General features: G+C 33.7%; 1 long non-coding RNA gene across 1 annotated transcript in view; it reads right to left on the bottom strand.

Annotated features, from left to right (window-relative positions):
* Positions 1-21,006, bottom strand: part of LOC139044952 (uncharacterized) — a 309,642-nt gene extending 288,636 nt beyond the window's left edge. The window contains exon 1 of the long non-coding RNA XR_011502430.1: positions 20,845-21,006. This is a non-coding gene — a long non-coding RNA (uncharacterized lncRNA). The remainder of the gene's footprint in view (positions 1-20,844) is intronic.
* Positions 21,007-22,701: the final 1,695 nt, after the last annotated feature.

Raw genomic sequence — 22,701 nt, 5'->3', positions numbered from 1 at the left:
GCCAAGATGGAAGCTGTTGATAAACTTGACACATGAGTTTCAGTGAAATGACAGTTAAAAAAATAATCTTGGAGTTAGTTAATGAGAAGAAAGGGTGGTAAACAACGAGAGTATTATGATGCACAACTCTTTGGAGGAGTTTTATTACAGACAGATGAGGAGGCATCTGATGGTGGAGGTATAGGTTCCAGGGAGATGTATTTCTATGGTATGCAAATCACTAGAGTATAAGAATAAAGGGTATTCAGCAGAAGAAAGGAGAATATGATAAAAAAAAAAAAAAAAAAGGAGAATGCAAACATCATCATGAGAGCAGTGTCCAAAACCAAGAGTAGATGGGATCCACTGAACATCAGAAAGTGGACCCACTATAACAGGAGAGGAGGTAGAGTCTACAGACGCAGGTTCAGGTGAGAGGACCTGCTGCTGAGGACGTGAAGTATGTCTTTTGTTTGCTTCCATTTTCCCATTGAAATACAAAGTAAAATCATGGGTCAAATGTAAAAGGGGAGGTTTGCGAAGAATGAGGAAGATATAAAACATTATTCCCGGTGATTAGAAGAGATGGTTGACTAGAGAAAGTATTGCTCAGGGTATTGCAAAGGCTTTGCCAAGATTTGCGGCAATTCATCCAAAGTGAGAATAATCGATACAGTTGAGTCTTTTCTCCATCAATTTGCTTTTACTCAATTTTAGGCATGGAGAAGGCAAAAAAAGAAAGGTTCAAAAATAATATTGGTACAATTATAAACCAGAAAATTAATTCAAGGATTTAGAATATAAATATGTAAGGATACACATGTTACAACGGGTTATTGGACAGGTGACTATCCACTTTTTTAGAAATCTCATACCTCGATTTAATGTAGATTAAGTTCTGACCTAAAATTAAAGAAGCTATGGGAGAAAATTTTCTTTCTTATGCAATATAAAAATGTATTTAAGGAAAAACTTAGGTAAAAACATGCTTCAGGTGATTGATTCTAACATTGTCCTTGATTTTTTAGACAATTTTGATCAATCATGAAAGTCTAATTATTGAAAATTATAAATAATTGTGGTTCACAAAGAATCCCTTTTGAATACTAAAGCAAACGCCTCATTTCACATTTAAGCAGTATTAAATATTAACACTATATAGTAAAAGTGTTCCTAATGTAACAATTACAACATTGGTATATGCTGTTTACAAAATATGACGTCCTCTGGTTTTAAAGCATCTTTTATGAAAAACACTGTATTTAGTGTTTGAACAAGATTTACATCAGTTAAAAATCTTAGTGTTCTATAAGTCCAAATTCTTTCTTTGAGAAAGCTTATGCAGTTCTATAGTCTAAAATTTGGAAGCACAATCTATATAATTATTATAGTTTTATTATAATTACAGGACATTTTCACAGGCAAAATCATGGCCATTTGTACAGTCGACACTTTCAGGACAAAATCACATATTTTAATGTATTTTCATCAGTTTTGTTTGAAGTATTCAATCTGATAAATTGTGGTGTAATAGAAGTCATATTAGCATCCAAATAATCTGTCTATACTTTTTGCTTCCATAACCTTGAAATTGAACTCTGAGTAACTGAAAACTTAGTAACATTAATGATATTTCAGAGGTAATCAGTATATGAATAGGCAAGGAGTCGGGCCTCTGCCAAACTGTCAGTTTATGTAACTGCCTTGTGGCAAAACCAATATTAATAGTTGAGAGTTCTTAATGCCCCAGGGCTCTCTTCATTAGCTAAGACATGATAATCAGCTCTGCCAGGCGATATGGCTGCAACTCTGCCAACTCATGAATACGTCATTCAAATGAGTATCACAAACAGAAGCGTAAGTTGCTTCTGTCTTCGGAGCCTTCTGTCAAGAATTAGAAGCTGACTTGTTAGGAAAGCGAAAGTTAAATAGAAGCCTTACTGAAATTGCAAAGAATGAATGACAGCCCTATTGGAAAAACAGCCATTAGGCCACTATTCAATTCCACATGGTCTTAAGATAACATGAAAAGAAGTAGCAATCTCAAATCCAAAATTTCCTAAAACCTAAACCATTTATAGATGAGGCATATTCTTCTGACCTCCCTAAATTTCAAGAGAAAGCAAAATCTATTGTCCTACTATAACAAAATGGTGGCATGAATAGATTGTCTATTTCCTCATTATTTTACTGTATACTCTTTCACATTGTAAAACATGTTTCTTGTTTGATAAAGAAAAAACATTTATGTTTCAATATTATAAGCAGAAAGATATTTCATTTTTACTGCTACAGCAAATCATTACCAATCCTAGAATATAAATATATAAATTTATACCAGATTAGTAACCTTAAAATTTAAAGCCATAATATAATTTTAAATGTGTTTTAAATAACTAAGCCGATCTACACCTTATACCGTTAAATATACATTGGGTATACTTATATATCAGAATTTAATTCCTTCTCTAGAAAAGTTTAAATTTCACTCCATGTTATGGAAAAGACAAGCATATTCCTGTAGGAAATATTCAGTTGTACTCACATAGGTTTTGTAAAAATATCCAATATTAATGTAATTCTTAGTTTACACTAATTAATCAAACCATTTTTTAAAATTACTTCATGGGCAAAATAGTCATTCATCTTTAAGAATTTTCCACTAATTAAAATATAGACTTATAGATAATAAGGAAGAAAAATATAAGATTATCCGATATCTTCAACTTTGAAGTAGTATGCTCACTTTATAATGCTAATTAGCAGTATTCAGTTATAGACATATAAACAATTGCATGTACATGGCCAAATCTGTATAGTTATTATAAGTAAACCTCCAAATGCCAACACTACCAATTTTACTTCATTCACTCCAGAATCTTCAATAGAAAATTGAAACTATTGCTCAATTTGCAGCCTCACTACCTGCCAGCAACAGTTGGGCAATCATTCATAACTATTGTCAGTGAGTAGCAAGTTCATGGCCAAGTCAATAATTACGGAATCAAATGGAACATCCATTTCCATCCAAGACTGAATCTGGCAGTATAGCGCTGTGAAAAATAAGACCCTCATATATTATTGCCACAATCCCTGATTTACTATCTTACTAATGTTTTTGCCCAAATAAAGGCCAATTGTCATATTTCCATTGATACGGTAATATAATAATTTAAAAATTGAATTTGACACTAATCCCCTCACTTAAAAAAACTATTGTACATTGCTACATTGTTTATGGTAATTTTTAAAGAATAATACTTAAAATCTCATCACCTTACAAATAAAACTGCAAAGTTCTGTTTTACTTTTGCAAATTCCTAATTACTTATTTATTTATTTTTATTTTTGAATGTGGATCTGTTTCTTTATGCTTTCTACTTTTAGATATTTTTTCTCAGTCTGGATTAATTCAAAGCAGTCTTTTTTCTTTTGGATAGAAAATCGTCACATGTTAAAAATGATGGACTTGCCTCACTTTAGAATTCTGTAAAACAAGTGAACTGCTGTTCACATGGCTTGATTCCAAGAATGCTAATGCTCTCTCTTGCTTATGCTATAATTGTTGATAATTCTCCCAAAATGTATACCTGAAAGAAATCCAGTACAATAGACCACTTTAGATATATCCAAGTTTTATGAGTGACTATTGCTAGCTCCAATCTGAATGGGCTTTCTATAATAACGCAGCCTTCTTGTGCTAAGTTTCTCATCTCTTATTGGTTACTCTTAATTCCTGGTCACAGATCACGAAAATTTTAACTAGATCACGAGTCATGACTCACAGAGCATCTGTCATTGTAAAAAAAGGTATATATTACAATATTGAGACATACCCTGTTTTATTGTTAGTATTTTTAGATATAGTAATTTTCAGAGAAAAACAGTATCATATTTTTCTATGTCTTATACATAGGTGCTTGTTTCTTTAGGAGGAAAACCCATCTAGTAAATATGGTAGAAAACCTAAAATATTATTATAACAGATGCAGAGTAATGTGTTTAATAATGTTCTTAAAAGAAATGGTGAAAATGCAGGAAAGGGTAAACAATTGATTGTAGGAAGTTATAATAGGTTTCCAAGTAGTAGCACTGGATTTAAAGAATGGGAAGGATGAGGGCAGATTTCTTATAATCTTCCCCAAACTTAGAATATCATGAATTGGTTCATTATCTTTCTGATTTTCTCTTGCCCATCTTGGCTTCACGCTCTCAAAAATGTCTTACAGTTTTATTTGTTTGCTGTGTGTGGGAGGATAGAATTCTAATCTTATCAAAGTATTTCCAGATTTGATTATTAATACCATCTTTTCAATATGCAAACCTTTTTAATATTACAAAGCCACACTGAAGTTTGAAAGAGTTGATTTTTAAATTAGCAATATGTAAAATAACTTACCATAGCATCTTTTCTATTTCAAATTGAATTAGGTTAGCCTGGCAATCATATCTTTTATATGAAATTTGATGATTTTACTCAAAACACTTTTCTAATACAAGTTTTTAAAGTTAAATATTACCAAATTACTTTTTAAAAATTATTAGTATATAATTTTTGAAATTATGTTAATGCTTTCCAGGTAATATATTTCAGCAATTTGTATTTATTTAATATTTTAATTTATTAAATATATTTTTAGCAATATTATCAGCATATTTCTTGAAGTTTGGATGAAATAGTTGACTAACCTAATTAACATATATAAGTAGAATATTGTAGCTAAAAAGGGCTTCCTTTTAAAATTTTGTGTAGGTTATAAGAGTGCTAATATAAGAAATTATAATGAAATGAAAGGAATATATTAATGTGGATTTGTCCACAAAATATTCTATAAAAAACTTTTAATTTTGATGTCTACAAGAAAGATTTATATTTCACAAGTTGAACTATTCTTAATATGTGTATGTCTATGTGAGACTAAACATTTTATGAGAAAATTTGTTAGATGTCTGAAAACAGGAAAAATAAACCTGTATAGTGATCATCCATTTTTTCACATTCTGGTTTCCCTGAATATTAACTTTGTATCTGAATTATTTTTCTAAATCTATAAATTTACCAAATTTGTCAGCTATTGCACATTTTAAAATAGTGCCTGGCTTGGCGAGGTTTCAATAATTCCACCCACAAAGCAATTACAAAGTAAATATATTTAAGTAATAAAAAATAGTGTTCATCTCTAAAAAGATGAAGAATTTAGAATGTGTTAATAAAATGCTCCAAAGTAAAATCATTTAAAATTTAATTATAAATCTTTTTCATTACTTTTTGTAAAAATATTGTGTTAATAAAGGAGCAACTGAATTGATTATTTCTTAGTCAAGTTTTTTGTGATATTGAATGTATGGTGAACAGATACATTTTCATCATAATGACGGTCTGTATTAAGGAGCTAATTTCCATACGAAATGTTTCTCTGCCTGATCACTAGTTCTTTCCTTCTGCTTCTTCTTTCATTCTATTTCTGTGTATTTCTTCTCCTGCTCCTTGCCCTCTTCGGGCTTTTCTCCCTTCGTCTTCTGTTGTTCTCTTTCTCCCTCTTGTCCTTCTGTTTCTCCTCCTCCTCCATCTTCTTAACCAGAAGCACGTACACTTTTTAGAAGGTGATTAGCTACCTTGTTGATCAAGAAATCATCTTAGCATATTAAAGGCAAGCTAAATGTTATGCACGGATCACATAATAAGGATAGGTGCATAACAATGGCATATTGATCAAGAATGTAAATGCAACAAATAAAAGCCAATTAAAAATGGCCCTGAAAAAAGATATCCCAGTAGTGTATAGTAGATAGAATCAGAATTGTCAATCACAGCCAAGGTAAAAGCTACAAAAAAGGTGGAGTATCTTTGCATCTTTTTGATTAAAGTTATCAATAGTTTCTTTTTGAAACCCAAACAAAACACAGAATTTCAAATAAACATTTCACATCCTTTCAAAAGTAATTAAGACAATTGTTTATTTGAGCTAAGCTTCAATCAAACATGAAAAGCTAATATACAATTGAAAATAAGTACGCAGAAATAGAGATGATATAGAGAGAATATAACTCAATATAATAATTAATATCTTCAGAATAAAAAAGCAGTTACTGCATTCACACAAAGAAGATGGTATACACAAAGATAACAGATGCTAGAAAAAGAGATACTTTGAGAGATGAGATTAAACACATCTTTTACCAAATAGAATAAAAGGAGTGAAAAGCTTTCAACTTAGAGGATAACTCTATAAGTTACAATAATGGAATAATAAAAGTTCCATTATTCCACAACTACACAGCAGGTAAAACAGAAAGGAGAAATAATTTTAAAGAGTGAAGAAATACTCATGAATTTCCATAACTGCTGAAATTCAGCTTTCTGAATCAAAAGAACACCAACAAAAGAAACAAAAATATACCCACAATTTATTTTAATGTGGAATTTTAAGAAACAAAGAATAGAATATTAAAATTATGTTTATAGTAAAAACCAAAGAATTAACCAAAGACTTGAAGAAAATATTTGCAGAACACATATATTTTAAAGGACTTGTATCCAAAATTTATAAAGAACTGTTAAAACTCAACAATATAAAAAAAACAATTAAAAATGGGAAAAAATCTTAACAGCCCATTCTAAAAGATAATACACAAATGCTAAATAAGGATATGAAAAGAGGTTCAACACAATTTGTCACTAGGGAACTGCAAATTAAAGCAACAAAGGCATACCCTTACATGCCTGTTAAAATGACAAAAAAAATCAAAACTGCACTACCAATTGCTGACAAGGATGTGGAGCAACCGGAACTCGCATTCCTTGCTGAGAATGCAAAATGGTACAGCCACTTCAGAGGACAATTGAGCAGTTTCTTACAAAGCCAAATACATGATCCATTAGTTGCACCTCTAGGTATTGGCTCAACTGATTTGAAAACTTACATCAACACAAAAAAGCTGCATGTGAATGTTTATAGTAGCTTTATTTACAATCATCTAAAAGTAGAAGAAACCAAGATGTCCTTCAATAAGTGAATGGATAAAAAAGCAAAAACAAAAACTGGTACATCCATACACTGGGATACTATTCAACAATAAAAAAGCAGGTGCTATGAAGCTCTGCAAAGACATGGATGAATCAATATACAAAATAATGTATATTGCTAAGTGAACCAAGCAATCCTAAAAGGCTATGTACTGTGTGATTACATTTACCTGACATTCTAGAAAAGGCAAAGCTATAGAAATAGTAAAAAGATGAGTGGTTGCCATGGGTTCTGGGGGCAGGGAGGGTTGAGTTGCTAATGTACAGGGGAATTTTAGGGAAGTTGAAACCATTCTGTATGATATTGTAACTGCGGATATATGACACTAAGCATACGTCAATGCCCATAGAACTTTACAGCACACAGAGTGAGCCTTAATGTATGTAAATTAAAAGAAATCATTTTGTAGGTCATAGTTACAGGACGGAATACACAATGAGAAAAACAATTTACCTTATTTTAACTTTCAATATGCATGTATGAAACCACTTCACTTGAAGAGGCTGGGAGGAAAAAAAGGTTGACCTAAGTAACTTTGGAAATAAATGGAGTCTATAAAAGTAAAGGCAAATTAAACTGTACATAAACAGGGTAGTTTGTTTGATACGCTTGTGTACAATAGAGGTACTGGTTAACAATTCTGACAACACTATACCTGCATCCCAGAATTGAACAATTAAGTGAATGGATGGTGGATAGTGAGGGCCAGGTTTCTCAGTTTTGGACTGGGAGCTTATATGAGTTCATGAAACGGTGAAACATTTTTAATTACTAATATAAAATTATTAACGGTTATCTTTGGTATAATATTGACTGGGAAGCTGCATAAAGGAATCTACTGAGATGTTATAAATGTTACATATCTTTATTAGGTGGTGGCTACCCAGATGCACACATATGTAAACATTTCTCATGCACTATACATTTAAATTCATTTATTTTGCCGTTATTCTTCAACTAAAGAAAAATATGCAAAAAAAACCCCAGGAGGCGGGAAGAAAAGAAATAGCCGAGGATTGGCTAACTGGAAGATAGTGTTGAAAAATAAATACAATGTAGCCTAAATTATGGAAATATAAAAAGGTATAAAGAACACAGTTACAGTTTTAAGAAGCCCTAAAATACTAGGCAGCGAATATACATAAACTAGGAAAAACTGCTCAAAAATCAAAGACAAGTTGAAAATGTAGAAATTAGGACAGGGTAGTTGGATCACTTTCAAATAAATAACAATTCCATTGAAATCTGATTTCTTATGAGAAACAATGAAAGCTAGAGTCAATATAATCATATTTTTCTTAGTAAAAAAAAATACTAGCATAGATTCCCTACCAAAGAAAGCATTCTTCAAACAGAATAAAAGGTAAGAAGCGTTTCAAACAAAGATAAGGTGAGAATTCACCAACAGCATATCTGTATTTATGGAAATACAGAAGGCAGAGAGAAAATTATCCCAGATGGTTAAGAGAGATTTGAAATGAAAAGAGAACTATTTAAAATAGAAATTATGTCAGTAAATATACCTATCATTGACTTCATACAACAGCAATAATGTCTTATGTAACGTTCTATATCTATCTAATAAAATGGATTATTATAACATATGAGTAGGAAGAAAAAAATCACAGTGTTCCAGTATCTTTGCCTTGTTTGGGAAGGGTGTCAAAACACCAGTAGCATTGTACTTTCTTATGTCAAGAATACAGGCTTGTCCACTTTTGCTCCGGGCTGTGATAGATAGTTTAAACCAGGCTAACTCTCACACTACAATAAAAGCTGGAAACAGCATATAATGTGACTGTTTGATGACAATGGGTTTCTTTTTAAAAAGAGTCAAGGAGTTGAGCAGCAGACATCTTGAGGAGTGAGAGGGCAACACTTTTTCTTTAGAGAATTTGCCAATTCTCATCCCAGGGAATAGAGACTGAATGCTTGCAGGAGGTTGGGGTTGGAGACGTCTCCCTTGGCTGGGATGACCGAGGCTGGAACCTATGGCTGCAAAGAAGCATGTGAGGGAGGGGAGAAAACTGCTGGGATTTAAGATCTTAGTTCTACATGCACTTGTCCTTTAAGGATGTTTGTTCTTTCTCTGATTGTGCCATTTTAGGATCCAACACCCAGAAAACCAGGGGAAAGCAGCCCCTGAGAGGCTGAACATACATGCCTATGATCTTCCACGTGCTGGACACGACAGCCCATTCCAACAGCACCTGGAAAGCATCTAGCCTAGTAGCCCCCACAGAGGGCCTGGACCTATCCATGTTGTGGGCTATTGTCACCAGCCATAATCCCACTTCTGGGGTTGCTGGGGGTTTCAAAGTGCCTTTCTCCCTTCAGCTCGCATTACTTGCTCCCGATCTATCTAACTATCTGTCTATCATTTTTGCTCCCCTAGCCGATCTGCTGGTAATCTAGACCTCAGGCCGCCTGTTTACATCTGAATCCTCCAATAATCCTTATAAGAGTGGTTCTCTATCTAAACTGTGGTCTGGAATCACCTGGAGACTTTCCGAAAAACTCTCAGACTTTGTATCCAAACTTGACTAACTGAATCAGATTCTCTGCAAGGTGGCCCCAGAAATTACCATTAAACAAAAAGACAAACACACGCCACTCTAGGTGATTACGTTTTTCAGTGAAATATCATATGCATAGAGTAAAATGCACTGATGTTAAATGTATTAAACAGTTTGATAAGATTTTATAAATATCTTTAAGTAACCACCACCCAGATCAGAATATATGACATTTCAACAGCACAAAATCTTCTCTCATGTCACATGCCAGCGTAAGCCACCTGTGGAAGTAATTGCTATTCTGACTTCGATCACCAGAGATTTATGCTTGTTTTTGAACTTCACGTAGGTACAATCACACACAGTGTACTGTTTTGTGTAGATCTTTTTTGCTCTTCTATTTTCATGTGGATCGATCCATGTTGTTGCAGGCAGTAGTTTTTTTGTTTTAATTGAGTTTAACATTTCATTGTATAACTATATCACTATTCATCTTAGTGTTGATGGAAATTTGGTTGTTTTACTTTTGAGGCTATTATAAATTAAGTATTAAAATAAATTACAAACTTTCTTCTCTATGTCTTTGGCAGACACAGGTGCTTGTTTCTGTTACATATATATTCTAGGAGGCAGGTGAATGGGTCATAAGGAAGGCATATATTTAGCATTGGTCTAAACTGCTATATAGTTTTCCAAAGTGGTTCCACCAATTCACACTTCCAGAAGCAGCATATCAAAGTCCCAATCACGCCACACCTTTGTCAAAGTCAGAATTATCATTTTTTTTCTTTATATTTTAGCCCTGTGGTCGGTGTACAGCATTGAGGTTTTAATTTACATTTTCCTTGTGACTAATAATATTGGGAACCATTATGGATGCTTATAGGTATTTTGTATTTATTCTTTGTCAAGTGAGCATTCAAATGTTTTGGTTTTTATTTTCCTGCTAAGTTCTCTGATCGTTTATCATTGATTTGTAGGTACACATTATGTAATCTGGATATAAGCCTTTGCTTGCTTTTTCAGGCACATAATAATGTTTTTTGGTGACCAAAATTCTCAGTTTTAATGAAGAAAATTTAAGAATGTTTTCTTTTATAGTTAATCCTTTTTATATATAGCCAGTAAGTATAAGCTTACTTAATATTAAGTTGACAATATTGATTGCATGACTCATCTTAGGCCTAAAGAAATCACTTCTAATTTCTCAAATTTTGAGTCAAATCAGTTTGGATATTGTTAGATATGTCTCATATTCCATGTGATATTTAAAAAGAATAATGGCCCCAAAAGATATCCATACTCTCATGCTCAGAATTGTTGAATATGTTAACTTACATGTCAAAAGGGACTGTGCAGAAATAATTAAGCTTAAATCCTAGAGATGGAAGAGTATCATGGATATTCCCAGGTGAGCCCAATCTATCATGAGTCCTTAAAAAGCAAAGAATCTTTCGTACTAGCAGAGAACCAGAGAGAGAGCAGCATGAGAAAGACTCTGCCTCCCATTCCTGACTTTGAAGATGGAAAAAAAAGGGCCCCAAGTCAAGGGATGCAGGTGGCCTCTAGAAGCTGGAAAAGGCAAGGAAATGGGTTCTCTCCTACAGCCTCCCAGGAAGGAATACAACGTTGCTGATGCGTTGACTTCGGCCAAGTGAGACTCATGTTACAATTCCCAGAGCTCTACGATAACAAATTTATATTGTTTTAAGCCACTAAGTCAGTGGTAATTTGTTACAGGAATTGGAGATAAATCAATAAATGCATACATGTATGTATAGATATATATACGCATATATTTAACTTATTTGTATTTTCACATATTTCATGTGTTATACTTACGCAAAGATCACGTTATAGTACCCCTAATTTCTCTAAACCGTTTGAGTGAATAACTCATGGTTGATTTATCACAGAATCAATCTTAATATTTTCCAAATATTTGGTAATATCTGCAGAATAAATGTGATGGAAGTTACTATTTTTTTGTGATGTTTCATTGATGGAACACAGGAACTCTACATGATTTTAGATAGTATGCAACCTGGAATATAAGCTAAAACATGAACACTGTAAGATGTTTTGAAAAATGTTCAAAGTAATTTAGGATGCTGTGGTAATGGCAAGTGAGAACAGATGGCTGATCGTGGATCATCATCAATCTCAGTTACTTAGGCTGAAATAAACTTCTCAAATAAAGAAGAGTAATTCATCAGAACAGAGAAAGATCCATTAAATCACTGTAATTCCCTCAATCTGATTTTCCATTCAGCAACATACTACTGAGCTACAATTTTGCCTATTGTGTGAACCCGCTCCCAAACTGGAAGATGTCCTATGCAAGCAATTGGTCTTGTTTTCTCAGATAGATAGAAAGCTTAGCAGACTATTTCAGTCTATTGTGCTATGCTGCTATTAAAATATATGTATGACCTAAGAACTCAAACTGGTAAATTTACGCAACTACATTTCTTATAAAATATCATGCAATCATATTTTTAAAATAGGCTTATAAAAATAATTTGAAAGAAATCTTTAAAAATATTTAAATTAACAGATTTACATGTGTGTATAATATTTAGCAAAACTAGACAGTCAACTAACATTGATAATTAGCAAATTTACATCATGGCTCATGGAAACACACACACATACTCACACAATGGAGTGAAAATATACACAAATTTACACACGATTGAGAATTCTACATATGGAATTCTGATATCAACTCTCACGTCTCTACTTTCTTAGCACCCGTTGAGAACTTTTAGCTAAGAGAAATATTACATCTTTGACTGACATAAACTCCAATTTCCCCTGCATAGCACCATATGTTCACAGTAGTATAATGTCTCTCTCATTCTCTTGCGTCCCCATTGTGTGACTAAGATAGTCTTTGTTAGCGACCATTCTCTCTAAGCTCACTGGGCCGTGCATTTGCAACTGGTGAAATGTTCATTTCAATACAACTCTGCCTATTGTCTTCATGGAATATTTCTTTTCCCTCATTCTATTGTGCAAATGGTTGAAGACTACTTTACCACAGTGTTACTTTTCCTTTCTAGTCAACTGAGTTAGAAAATATTTATAAAATCTCCACAGATAAATTTTTTCGTCACTCCTGATTACAGCCCCTGGAAAATAGTACATCATAACTGGATTATAATAACTTGCAGAGATTTAAAAAAAAAAATTTAGTCCTCTTTTGCATTTTAAAACTTACATTGTCAAAGTTTTGTAATTATGTGCCTATATATAAAACATCTTGACAGGATTTTTGGACAAAGGACTTATCCATAATTTTAAAATAAAATTTTATTGAATATTTAAGACAAGTATTAAATGAATAAAATGATAAATTGGAACTTTATGAATTATTATTAAGTAAAAACATTGATTAAAATATACATCAGACTAATAAATTGAGCATTAGCAAATATTAATGATAAAACCCCATTGTGCCCACTTGTAGTATCTACTCAAAAAAATGCAGTTTCTAGAGTGAACTTGTATAAATAATAAGTGGTCATGAGTTACAATTATTTCTGATATGTTATTTCTACATTAATTTTGTTTTCAATATTTTACCTGATTTTATCTACACTATAATATTCTTTTTTCAATGAAAACCAATTAATGGATATCGTTAGAATGATTAAATGTTGCTTAAAGAAAAAAATGAGAAAAATGTGCAAAAGGCTTTGCTGGGGTGTTATTAATATGTCTATAGACACATAATTGGTAATATGAAAAAATTATGAAAAGAAATTCAAATTCAAATGAGAAAATACTTCAACAAAATCAAGTGTCGTAATTTGAAGAAAAAGAATAAAACTTCTGAAGTTTTCAAGCTAATTTTATAATTATAGGAAGCATCAAGGAAGTCCGTCTGGTCCTCAAGTACAATTCCTGGAAGCAGGGGCTCCTCAGGTCTCAGGCTCCAGTCCCAAATTGCTGACAAAAAGTAGCCATATTATGATCTCAAATTTTCATTTCTAATAGATTTAAACCACTTAGGAACACAGAACTCCTCCTTTATTTAAATGGACTTAGTCTCCCCTTAGTTTTTGAAATTATATGTGCTAATGAAAAGGCAAATCAAACCCACATTACCAACATTCTTAATTGCTATGTTTCAAATGAGAGCACATATTTCTTATAAAAATTATTTGTAATGTTTAATAAAATATGACATATTAATCCTGATTTGGGGCAAAAATTACAACAGAATTGAATCCATTTATATAATAGACTATTAACGAAGATGTAGCCAATTATATTGATATGTTTAATGTACTATTTTGTAAAGAAATGTTAAGTTATTTAGACAGTTTTTGTATTACCGGTCTACATCCATCCTGTCAGATGCATGGGATGACAATAACACAGATCCTAGGAGGGAGGGATTATGCTGTTGCAAGTTTCTTGCACTTCACAATACATAGTAGAAAATTACTTAAAGACAGACCAAGATTTATTAAAAATATAAGTTGAAGTGTAAATCAATATTAGATATGGAATAAAAATTCTCAATGATGCAAAATGCAGCTTAAAAACTACAGGGAAAGAAAGCACCAAAAGCATACTAACATCAAAGCAAAATGTTACATTTTAATATAATCATATGGATAATTACATTTTATATAAATGACCCAAACATACCAATTAAATGGTTGCAGAGACTGCAGACTTGATGACATGCTATCTACTAGAAACACAGTTTAAAAAGAAATATGTTATACAGAAAACTTAAGAAGATGAAAAATGGAGACCATACAAAACCACTCATTGGAAAACTGGAGTGGCAATATTAGTATCAGTAACAACAGACTTAGAAACAAGCAACTGGCATCAGGGATAAAAGAGACATTACATAACGAGAAAGCAATCATTTCACCAAAAACACACAATAAAGCTAAATATTTACGCATTTAGCAAAAAAGCTTCGAAGTACATGAAGAAAAAATGGAAATGACTAACGCAGGATGTAGATAAATCCAAAATTATAGTTGGAGATTTCAGTACGCATATCTCTGTAATTGATGGAGTGAGTAGGCAGACAATCAACAAAGATAAAGAAAATCTGAAAAAGATTATCAACCAACTTCACTTAATGACGTTTACAGAATACTACATCCAACGACAGTAGAATACATATTCTTTTTAAGTGCATCTGGAACATTCACAAACATAGACCATATACTAGTCTATTAAAAAATCAGAAAAAATTTAAAATAAATGATATCATACAAAGGATGTTCTTTAAACATAGTAAAATGGACCTCAAAACCAATAACAGAAAAATATTTTTAACATAACAAAAATATTTTGAAAATAGTAAAACACTTGTATGGATCAAACTGAAAGCCAAAAGTTGTGAGGTGCCATTAAAGCAGTGTTTAGATATAAATGTATAGTATTAATTACATATCATATATATATATATATATACAAAATGGAAAAAAGAACTCTTTCAAATTAATGATTTAAGCTTCCAACTTAAGAAACTAGAAAAACAAAAATAGAAAATTTAAATGCAAAACAGGGGCCCACCCCATGGCTGAGTGGTTAAGTTCTCACGCTCCGCTTTGGCAGCCTGGATTTCACCAGTTCAGATCCTGGGCACAGACATGGCACCACTCATCAAGCCATGCTGAGGTGGCATCCCACATGCCACAACTAGAAGGACCCACAGCTAAAAATATACAACTATGTACCAGGGGGTTTTGGAGAGAAAAAAGGAAAATAAAATCTTTAAATGCAAAGCAAAAAAGAAGAAGGAAATAATACAGATGGGAGTAAGAATTAATAAAATTGGAAACAGAAAAACAATAGAGAAATCTCAAGGAACCAAAATCGTATTTAGTTGAAAATATTAATAGAATTAATAAACTTCTAGCAGGACTGAAGTGAGAGACAAAAAGAGAGACACAGACGGACATGGAGAGAGAAAGAAAGGGAAAGAGGGAGAAGACAACACAACATTACCAGTGTCAGGAATGAAAGAGGGAGATCTCTAGAGACCCCATGGGCATCAGAAGGAAAAATAAGTGAATGCCCCAAACAACACAACGAACACAGATAACTTATTTGTCTTTATCCATTTCCTCTAAGTCAGGGTGCTGATTATTTATTTTATACAGTTATCAGCCACCGCCCCCCCCAACACACACACACACACACACAGAATTTGTGTATGTTCCTTTCTGGAGGAATGTCTTTTCATAATCCTGCTAAATAAGCAGTGCTTCATACAATCTGAGACTATAGTGGAGCGAGTTTTGACATAATTTCTTAGGATATACTAGATAGTAACCATGTTGAGATGGAATTAGAGATGGAGCTTTGAGAATATTGAGTAACCAACAAGAAAGTCTAGGGACCACCCCGTGGCCGAGTTGTTAAGTTAGCTCTCTGCTTAGGCGGCCCAGGGTTTCACCAGTTCAGATCCTGGGCATGTACACGGCACCACTCATCAGGCCATGCTGAGACAGCATCCCACACAGCACAACCAGAAGGACCTCCAACAAGAATATACAACTGTGTACTGGGGGGCTCTGGGGAGAAGAAGAAGATGACAAAAAAGAAGATTGGCAACAGATGTTAACTCAGGCACCAGTCTGTAAAAAAAAAAAAAAAAAAAGGTGGGAAATAGATTGTTGGTCAGCAGCATCACAAGCATAAAGAAACAAAGCATTTATTTGAAAAAAAAGAAAGTCTAAAGATCTGTTCACAGAGAGGTGCAATTTAGGAGTAGGAGGAGAGAATGACAGGATGTGAGATAATATCCTGTGATAACTTATGACAGTTCCTTAATTTGAATATTTATGTGAAACACCAATAAAGAACAGAAACCTCATGTGGGTGATCATATAGGTAATTTAAGTAAGTGATTTGGCTAGGTTCATAATTTTGAAGGATTATGAGAGCCAGTTAAATGGTTTTTGAGATACGCAACTATCATAAGCAGGATATCCAAGATGGCACCATCTTGTGGAGATGCCGCCAAGATTTTTACATCCTGATCCCAGGAATCTATGAATAGGTGAAAGTACTCGGCAAAGGGAAATTGAGGTTGTAGATGTAATTAAGGTTACTAATCAGCTGACTTTAAAACAGGGAGATTAGGATGATCCAGGTGGGCCAATTATAATCACAAGTATCCTTAAAGTAGAAGAAGGAAACAAAAGAGTCAGAATCAGAGAAGGATGTGATGATGGAAGCAAGGTCAGAGTGATGCACTGTGAGAAAGGCTTGACCCACCCTGGCTGACTTTGCAGCTGGAAGGAGGAGTCATGAGTCTAGGAATGTGGGTGGCCTCTAGAAGCCGGAAAAGGAAACATTATTTCCAAAGTCTTTTAAAAGGAACACAACCCAAATGACTCTTTGATCTTAGGCCAGTGAAACCAATTTTGGTCTTCAGATCTACAGAAGATAAGTGAGGATTCCGGCACGGGTTAAAAACCTGTATGTGATTTTTCAGGACTGATGATAGGCAATTACAAAGGTTTTACCTGGCAGGCCTCATGGGGAAAGCTCTTCCCTCACAACAGATTTTGTGCACAGCCAGTGCATTGCGGTCTCTGAAAGGAGCTGCAGTTAAGGACTCAGTCCCTCTTGACTGGTTGTGCTCTTTCACATATCTGTGTTCCTACTTCAAATGCCTTCATTCCTGGGTCTCTTTCTTTGAAACCTTGAGCAAAAGTCCTCTTCAGACGCCTCTGCCAAGGCCTTCTTACGTGAGGGAGGAGGGAAAATCCTGAAGATGTTTTTTCCCACTGTAACTCAGTATCCAGTACTCTCCCACTTCTAGCCCACCCCTACCCCTCCCCTGACCCCAGAGTCCATAAAACTTCTGAACTCTTTTGTTCAGGGCTCCCGCAACAGAGATCACCCCCCACCCCCATCCACACTGATTCTTCTGACTCTCAGTTGATGCAAGATTCTACGGGAAAGGGGACAGGGCAAGTTGGTGTTATTTCTGGTTTTAGCCTCTTGCTTATTCCATCATAGTAAGAGGTTAAAGACCTAAGTCTTTCATTCTTGGCTTGTTGCCTTAATCAGCTACCCCCACGCCTGGCGGTTCAGCCCTCTCTTCCAGCTCAGCTGAGCTCCTGATAATAAGGTAACACATCTGTGTTGCTCTAAACCACCATGTTTGTGGTAATTTGTTACAGTCGCAACAGAAAACTAATAGAGCAACCGAATGAGACTTTATCATTATTCAATTAGAAATTGTATCACTTAAAATATGTAACTTGCCTTCATTAAGAGAAATATTTTAAATAATCTCTAGTTTCTTAAACACATTTGTATATACTCTTCATCAGGTATCATGTTTTTCCCAGCACTAGAAATCTTTCAAGGTAGCTTCAATTAGAAATTTTAGGACGGACCAGTTCCTCACTGGCGCTATGAAGAACTGTGGAATGTCTCTCCAGTGACATAATCATAATCAGCGAAAAGTATTTAAAAAGAGCTATTTAAAGTGTCCGGAAATTATCCTAAGGGAACACAGCAAGGGAAGAAATATTTAATCAAGAAAATTGAGGCTGTCTTTCCTCCAGCTCCCAAAGGCTGTTGTTTCTCCTGGAGGGGAGGCTGCCAGCATTCCTCATTGCCGTCAGCTTCATGTTGCACAGGTTTTTTCCAGGCAAGAGCAGCTAAAAGTTTGCTTCCTCCACTAAGCACCCCATCATAAGGCAGAGCAGAAGAGAACATGAGGCATGGGAGAACAGAATAGCGTGCCCCCAACTGCCCTGGCCCCAGACTGCTTGTAAGGTAGAAGTTCATGCTAGGAAAGGCTACCCGAGGGGACCAGAGGCTGATGTGCCTGCATAAGGCTCTACTTGTAACGCAAGAGCGTCCACCTGAGAGAGAAGCAGGGAAAGAGACAGCTAGGAGCCCTCCTGAGGTCTAAATAACACTTTTTAAATGTTAAAAGACAGAAGAAAGCTTGAAAGTAGTAAAAGAAATACCCTCATTATACGTAAGAGAATTCTGGTAAATTTACCAACTGATTTACCATCAGAAACAATGGAGGCCAAAAGTTGTAGGGTGATGTATTTAACGCTCAAAGAAAACCTGTCTGTGCAGAGGCTTACATCCAGCAAAACTATCTTTCAAAAATGAAGGCAAAGCAAAGACATTTCGAAACATGCTAATACTGAGAGAATTAATTACTTGCTCAGTACTTTACAGGAAATACTAAGGGACATTCTTCAGGCTGAAAGCAAGTAACTCAGATGGTAATTTGAATACACATGAGTGGGAACAAAGCTGCACTGGAGTAAGGAAACGACACTGGACAGTAACTCAAATCCACAGGAACAAATGAAGAGAACTAGAAATGGTAAATAAGAAGGTTAACATAACAAATTCTCCCTCTCTCTATATATACACTCTGCTTTCTTTGATTATCTTCTTTAAAAGACATAAAATTGTATCAAGTAATATTTCCAACAATGTATTTTGGATTTGTATCATATATAGATGTGCTATGTATAACAATAATAGCATGGAATTTGGGCTGGGGAAATAAAGCTATATATGAGAAAAGTTTTTATGTGAACTAGAATTAAACTAGTTTAAATCTGAAGTAGATTCTGATAAAATGTGTGGTAAGCCCCAGAACAACCGTTAGGAAAACAAATAAGATTAATATAGTTAAAAAATCTTTAAAGGAATTAAAATGATATACTAGAAAATGTTCATTTAAAGCAAAAGAGAACAGTAAAGGGAAAAGAAAAAAGACGTGAGACATATAGAGACACACAGTAAAATGGCAAATGTAAATCCAACTATATAAACAGTATCCTTAAACGTGAATTGGTTAATCTCTCCAGTTAAAAGGCAGAGATTGTCAGTCTGTATAAAAAAAAACCAAGATCCTATTATATGCTGTGACAGGAGACACACTTCACATTCATTATACCCATAGGTTGAAAATAAAAGGATGGTAAAATATATCATGCAAACAAAAACCTTAAGAAAGCTGGAATGGCTATACTGCTATCAGACAAAGTAGATTTAAAACAAAAAAGCTATTAGAGATAAAGAGGATCATTAAAAATTGTAACAGATGCCTTAAAATAAAGGGAAGGGAGGTTGTCTTTGGTACTAAAGAATATAGTTTTTCTAAGTATATGAAGTAAAAATTGAGGGAAATACAAAATACATGGCAGAATTCAGGGAGACAGACAACCCAACATTAATAGTTGATTTTAATGTCCAATTTTCAATAGTTGATTGGACAACTAGGCAGAAGATAAAGAAATGGAAGACCCTACCAACACTATACATTCTAACTATAAACTATAAACTGGAACAGGCATCAATAAAATATTCCACCCAAAAACAGCAGAATAGAGATTCTCAAGTACACATGGATCACATCCAGAATAGACCAAATCCTAGGCTGTAAAACAAGTTCTGATTAATTTAAAAGCATTGGAACAACGCAATGTATATTCTCACACCACATGGGATGAAATTAGAAATGACAAACAGAAAAAAATTAAAAATCAAAACTATGTGGTAATTACATAACACATTCCCAAACAAGCAATGAGTCAATGAAAAAATCCCACGAAAAAATTAGAGAACACTTTTAGATGAAAAATGAACACACACATACCAAAACTTGTGTTATGCAGCTAAATTAGTGCTTAGACGAAAATTTATAGCTGTAAGTGCATATATTAAAAAAGAAGATAAATAAGTCTATATTACAGCAGGACACCAACAAATTGACCTGCTGAAATAATTTAGAAAAGGTATAAACACTTGAATTAGATATGAAAATGCAGGAATCTATTATGCCACCGTTATTATCAACAAGATAGGATGTTAGCTATTCGATATGTTATAATTTTAAATGATTATTTAAGATAAAGTGTTCACTCTTTTTTTCCCAATATATTTTACTCAATCTGCTAATAAGAATTGTTAAAATGCAAGTAAATTTCAACATATAATTCAATCCTTATAAATTTCCACTCAAAAACACTTATCTGAAACATCAAAGTAAGGCAAAAAAATATTTCCCACCTATAATTAAAAATATTTCGAATAAGTTGCATTTTATAAGTAAACATTTCAGGAAATCTCACAACTGCTTTTATAAATAAGGTAAGAACAGAAACATTTCAAAAACTATTTTGATTCTTGGAGGGGACAGATTTGTTGGTTCACAACCTGGGGAGTTCAGGGTAAAATCTGAAACAAGCCCCCTTACGTGAAGGGCAGGGAGAGACCAAGAAAGAGACAGGTCACTCCGGATTGGTAGGAGGCGGTTTTAATAAGCAAGGGAACAAACTTACCTCCAAGCCTGTCTTCAACAGCCGCAAGATGCGTAGATCTCCGCATTGCACGCCAGAATCTTATAGTTTACATAGAGGTCTAGACGGGGTTCAGTCACGAATGTAGTCCAGATGGTCTCAATAACACGTGCTCTCTGAAGGCTGCTCCTTGAAGAGGCTCCCCTGCGGGAATGGTGGGAGGAGCTTACATTCCCAGGACGCGGGAGGCAGGTAAGGAGCGTCCAGTAGCCAGGGTCCCAGGATTGGTTGATCCAGCTCACAGGTGAACCTGCTTTCATGTCCTCTAGATGACCTCCTGCAACAAGGTTTTAGGTAAGCAGATACTGTTCCTCTACTTTCATCATTCTAACTATATTTATAAGTAACATTTTTGTTTTGAATTCTGTGAGAAAGGAACTAAAGAAACCAGGGAGGCCATGTTTCTTCAGGGAAGGAATAAAATGTCTGTGCTAGGTTTTTGTAGGAATATTTTAATAGACTACTGAATCATGAAAACATATTTTCAAAATTGAAAATTGTATTATGCTTCCAGAACATGTGAGTGGCTTCTTAACATTTTAGCAGCAAACACGTTTTGAAAATACATATCCAGATTTAATATCATTAGGGATATGATCTTCTTTTAAATATAAGGTCACTTTTATCTGCTTTGTTTTGTTTTGTTTTTCCTTAATCTTATTTGAACATCATTTTTACTAACATCCTCTGTGATTTTTCCTTGGATCTTTGTCAAAAAATAATTGACGTATGTATGCATTTCTGAGCAACCTATTTGATTCTATTGATCTCTTTGTACTTAGACCAAAATCACGCCCTCTTCATTAATGTAGTGTGATAGTAAGTTTTGAAATCTGGTTCAATAAACTTTCCAACTTGGATCTTCTTCAAGATTGTCTAGGTTATTCTAAATCAAATTTAATCAAATATAAGTTTTAAAATAATTTTGTAAATTTTCACAAAAATAAAGCTGTTAAAGTTGGTTAGGATTGTGTTGAATCAATGTAATAGTTTGGGGAGAATTTGACATCTTAACAAAATATGATATACAAGTGCGTTTAAGGCTTTGTACATTTCTGTCAGCAGCATGATGTGAAAATATTTGACTCTTCTTTGACAATTGATATATTTGAGGCTATTTTAAATGGAATTTTAAATTGCATTTTTAATTATATGTTGCTAGTATGTTGAAATTTATTGATTTTTATGATCTAGCAATCTCATTTAATTCATTTATGAATACTCATTTATTTTATAGATTCTCTTGGATTTTACATTAATCATGTCAGTTGCACAAAATCTTTATGCCTTTTAAATCTTTATTTTGTTTTATTACACTGGTTAGGAATTCCCTTATAATGATGAACCAAAGAGTGAATGAAAGCACATCCTTGGCTTTTGTCTGTTTTGAGGAGAACAAGTTTGATAATTAACCATTAATTGTAAGATACCAATAGGTTATTTGTCAATACTTTTTATAAGCTTGGAAAAATTTGCTTCTAATCCTAGATTACTGGGTGTTTTATCAGAATATGTGTCGAATTATATCACATCTTTTTTTCTTTATTTGTTTTAGTGGCTATTTGGTTTTTTTTCTTTATTCTGTTAATGTGATGATTTTAACAAATGGAAAAACAAACTTGCATTCTTGAAATACACTGCACTTGACATGATTCTTACTGATTTCTCATTTTGTTCTACCACTATCTAAATGAAGTGTATTAAAATATCTAATTATGTTTGTGATTTATTTCCCTTTTTCCCATGTTCCCTTTGTGAAAAGTATGTTTGTAATGCATATTATTACTATATTTCCTGTCGAGTGGCCTTTTTTCATCTTTATGAAATGTCCCTTTGTAT

This window comes from Equus asinus, chromosome 3 (genome assembly GCF_041296235.1).
Source record: "Equus asinus isolate D_3611 breed Donkey chromosome 3, EquAss-T2T_v2, whole genome shotgun sequence".
NCBI lineage: Eukaryota > Metazoa > Chordata > Mammalia > Perissodactyla > Equidae > Equus > Equus asinus.
This window is presented reverse-complemented; position numbering and strand designations above follow the sequence as displayed.